Here is a 5,044-nt window from a genome sequence, read left to right as displayed (position 1 = left end):
GGAAGGTGGCTCAGTGGTAGAGCGCTTGCCTTGCATGCCTGATGCCCTGGGTTCGATTCCTCAGCACCACATAAGCAAAAAGAAAAAAGCCGGAAGTGGTGCTGTGGTTCAAGTGGTAGAGCGCTAGTCTTGAGCTGAAGAGCTGAGGGACAGCGCCCAGGCCCAGAGTTCAGGCCCCACGACTGGACCCCCCCCCCCCCAAAAAAAAAGAATGGGAACAGGTCAAAGGTCAAATACACTTAGTGTTCTTAGGATTATTATTATTATTATTGTGGTGCCATACTGGGGCTTGAACTCAGGGCCTGGACATTGTCCTTTAGCTTTTTCACTCACACAGATGTTCTATCACTTGAGCCACAGCTCTACTTTCTGTTCTTTGGTAGTTAATTGGAGATAAGAGTCTCACAGTCTCTTCTACCACACTGGATTTGAGCCCGGATCTTCAGAACTCAGCCTCTTGAGTAGCTAGGATTATAGTGTGAGCCACTGCATCTCCCTTGTTTTGCCTTGTGTTTCTCAGGCAACTAGGTTTATCACTGAGCCACTCTCCCAGTCCTCCTGTCCCAAGTTTTAAAGAGCTCTTGCTGTCATTTTTAGGGTTAAGTGGCTCAGCCAGAGCATGCAGACACAAAAATTGCTGTAAAATATAATTTCACAAGAAAATGATCCCTCATTTGGTTAAAATGAGGAGCCAGTGCTGAATTCAGCGCACAAATGACCAATTTAACATATATTATTTGTGCATGAAAATAATTGTAGGTGTGAAAAAGGAGACTGCGTTTACCAGCAGCTGGCTTTAGGTATGCCGGAGTAATAACGTCCCTTCAAGTTGAATCCTGTACCGCTGGTCCTCGGTTTGTCTCGAGTCATTTTAGTGTGTAGCTTTGAATACGAGGAGGTGCCAGGGTAAAGAGCAGCCCTTGGCTTGTTGGAGGGGAAAGGAAGGCACTCTTGGCTTCTTTTACTCTTCTCATTGCAGAATTTGGGGATAGCCAGCAGCTCACCAACACCCATTTCTGGTTTGAAATATGAGTTGTGGTTTCCTGCTCATTAAACATTTGCTATATTTTTAAGACCCTTTGCCTGAGAATTAGTAAAGTGCTTGTAAAATAATAGTTGTGTGTGTGTGTACGGAGTTTGAAAATTCTCCATGGAACTAATTTTTGTTGTTGTTAACTCTCTAAAAAGAATGGGGGGTTGCTTAAGAGGATATTGGCTACTTGGGGTGACTTTATTTTTTTATTGTAAAAATAACCTATAGAGGGGTTACAATTACATGGGCAAGATAATGAGTACATTTCTTTTTCTTTTCTTTTTTTTTTTTTTTGGGTCCGGTCGTGGGGCCTGAACTCTGGGCCTGGGTGCTGTCCCTCAGCTCTTCAGCTCAAGGCTAGCGCTCTACCACTTGAGCCACAGCGCCACTTCCGGCTTTTTTCTTTTTGCTAATGTGGTGCTGAGGCATCGAACCCAGGGCCTCATGCATGTAAGGCAAGCGCTCTACCACTGAGCCACCTTCCCAGCCCCATGAGTACATTTCTTATTGTTGCCTCCTCCTTTGTTTCCCCTTCCCATCGGCACCCCCCCAAAGTTGTAAAGTTCATTTTTCGACTTGTACATCTCATTGTTGTAATGGGTCCACCTGTATTTGGGGTGACTTTAAATTGCAGGAGGTGCCAGAAACCAGTCACCTTTGTGAGTGCTTTTTGGGATAGAAAGCCAATTCCCCCCTCCCCCTCCCCTCTGTATTTATACTGAAGCTTGAACTCAGAGCCTAGGCACTGTCTTTTAATTTTTTTTTTTACTAAGGCTGGTGCTCCAACACTTAAGTCACAGTTCCATTTCCAGCTTTTTAGTGTTTAATTGGAGATAGGAGCCTTATAGACTTTCCTGTTTGGGCTAGCTTGAACTGTGATCCTCAGATCACAGATCCTCCTGAGTAGCTGGGATCATAGGTATGAGCCACTAGTGCCCTACAATTCCTTACTTTGAAACTGTAATCAATTTTTTTCTTTTCTTTTTTTCGTTTTTGCCAGTCCTGGGGTTGAACTCAGGGTCTGGGCTGTATCCCTGAGCCTCTCTGTGCTTAAGGCTAGCGCTCTACCACTTGAGCCACAGCACCACTTCTGCCTTTTTCCTAAGTAGTTGGTTGGAGATAAGAGTCTCATAGACTTCTCTGCCTGGGCTGGCTTCAAACCATGATCTTCAGATCTCAGCCTCCTGAGTAGCTAGGATTACAGGCATGAGTCACCAGTGCTGCCCACCCGATTTCTTTTTTCTTTTTTTTGGAGAAATAGAAAATAATCCAAAAGACTTGGTAACTATTCTTATCCCACCTGACTCAACCTATAGAAGGGAACTTGATCCATTATCTAGTGATGGGTGATCCATTATCTAGTGATGGATGACCCATTGTTGAGTGATTGAGTGTTCCATATGAAGTAATTGGGTGGGGGGAGGTGTGTGAGGTGGTTGGTTGGTCTTCAGAAATCCACAGGGGAGCTGGCAGGATGGTACCCCTCAGTGCCCTTCAAGCCACAGACATGACATGCCCATCAGAGAGACAAACAGCCAGCAGTTTCTATGTACCCATCAGGAGATAGGAAAAACAGAGTGCTTACGGTTTTTAAATTTAGTACATTTTTGCTGCTCAATAAATGTGTAATAGTAATAATCATCACATTTTTATTAGACATTGTACATTTATGAGCAAGCTTGGTGGTCTCTTTGGGCCTCTGCCAAGGTCTAATGGAACCTTCCCAGTTGTTCAGATTCCTCCCTTTGGTTTCTCTCTCTCTCCCTCTCTCTTCTCTTATTCTCTCTTTTTCCTAATCTCTATCTTTCAATATGAATCTCTTAACACCCCTCTCTCAATCTCTTTCTCGCCCCCACCCCCCAGGAACAACAGCAAGCCTACCTAGAATAAAGGAAAAGTAAAAGAGAGGGAACTTTTATCCTGAGTCAATCTACCCCAGCTTTGCCAAGCCAAAGGCATTCTAGAAATTACAGTACTTTTATTTTTTTTAAGTAAGTTGAATGGAAAGATAATCACTCACAAAGCAAAATAAAAATGTGAGCATTAGACTTGAGTTCAAAAATTGGTTTCTGATCCAGGACTTCAGGTTCATTGATCTGTAACACCCAAATAATATGCTTACGCCTCAATTATGGCAGAGCCAAGACTTGGCAGGAAGACACTGCATTGCTTCTTAGAAACCACAAATGAAACCCGGTTCCCTTACTGCCATATCATCAAATACTTATGAATAGAAAATGCCTTTAGTGATGGAGAAAAAGTTACCAAACAGCCTCACAAATTATTTTATAGGACTTGAAACTTCTCTTCTTGTATTTAAGCAGAGGGTTATATGGTACATGCCTGATAATCAATACAATTGTGATTGATTTTTTGACATATAATTTTGCTAGTTACATTCGTTAGATTTGGAACATTGAAGGAAGTAAGGTAGGGACATCTATTCATTCGGTTGACAAATCTTTTTGAATACTTAATTTTTTTAATTCTTAAAATTATCTTTAAGTAGTTGTACAAAGGGGTTTCAGTATACCATGTCAGTTTATGTCAGCTTTGCTTCTTGAGACTTGGATAGCTGGGTGCTGGTTTATGTCTATAATCCTAGGTCTTCAGGAGACTGAGATCTGAAGACCAGGCTCAAAGCTATCCTAGGAAATAAAAGTTTGTGACACTTTCATCTCTAATTAACTACTGGTAAGCTGGAGATAGAGTTGTGGCTCAAGCAGTAGAACACTAGTCTTGAGTGAAAAAGCTAAGCAAAAGCATAAGGCCCTGAGTTCTACCTTCACTATTTGTGTGCACACATGCATGTGTGTACACCAACAGACACACACAGAGACAGACAGACAGACAGACAGACAGACAGACAGACAGACACACACACACACACACACACACTACACACACACACACACACACGACTTGGATGTACCAGTGATCAGGATAAAGATCCATCCTGGAAGAGCTGATACTTTGGCCATATTGGGGAACATATCCTACTGAAGAGAAAGTTCTAGGAAATGGAAATGACAGTATAGAGTTGAAGAGGGAGGAAGATAAGATGAGGAAATTGGGAGACTTTGTGAAGATGTTCAGACTTTGAAAGAATTACCGTCTTGGGGACCATCTTCCCTTGAGGATAGCGCACAATGAACCAAGCCAAATCCTAGGAAGAAAACCTAAATTAAAAAAAATATATGGTGGGAAAGCCAAGACAGCTACATTGTAACATCACAATGAGACAAATTCACACAGCCTTCCTTGACACTGGCAAGGTCTAGCTTCTCTAGAGCAATGGAAACACAGGTGGAGCACTTCCTACCTGAAATTTTTTTAAAATTTTTTTTTTGGGAGGGTCTGGTCGTGGGGCCTGAACTCTGGGCCTGGGCGCTGTCCCTCAGCTCTTCAGCTCAAGGCTAGCGCTCTACCACTTGAGCCACAGCGCCACTTCCGGCTTTTTTCTTTTTGCTTATGTGGTGCTGAGGAATTGAACCCAGGGCCTCAGGCATGCAAGGCAAACGCTCTACCACTGAGCCATCTTCCCAGCCCCTTTCCTGAAATTCTTGGCACCAAAATGTTTGGGAGTTTTGAATCTTTGTATATATACGAGATATCTTGGGTGTGGGACATAAGTGTAAACATAAAACTCATTTTTGTTTTGCTTATACCTTCCCCCAAAATAGCTTGAACATGTTCTAAGTGACTTTGTATATGAGAAAAGCATTTTGGGTTGTGGAATTTTTTTACTTGGTATATCACATTGGTGCTCAAAATGTTTTCAGAGTTTGGGGCATTTTGAATTTCAGATGTTTGGGTTAGAGATGCTCAATCCATATGTAAATACATATAAACACACATACATATGTGGATTTACTGTAATAAACCAGTTTAATGTGAGTGTGGAGGCTGAAAAGTCCCAAGATCTGCAGGTGACAAGCTGAAGACCAAAGAGAGTTTGATTATGAGGGCCTGAGAATCAGCAGAACTGATTTTGCACTCAATTCTCAGGAA

This window comes from Dipodomys merriami, unplaced genomic scaffold (assembly GCF_024711535.1).
Source record: "Dipodomys merriami isolate MVZ:Mamm:240054 unplaced genomic scaffold, mDipMer1.0.p SCAF_6, whole genome shotgun sequence".
Classification (NCBI taxonomy): Eukaryota; Metazoa; Chordata; class Mammalia; order Rodentia; family Heteromyidae; genus Dipodomys; species Dipodomys merriami.
Note: the sequence above shows the minus strand (reverse complement) of the source record.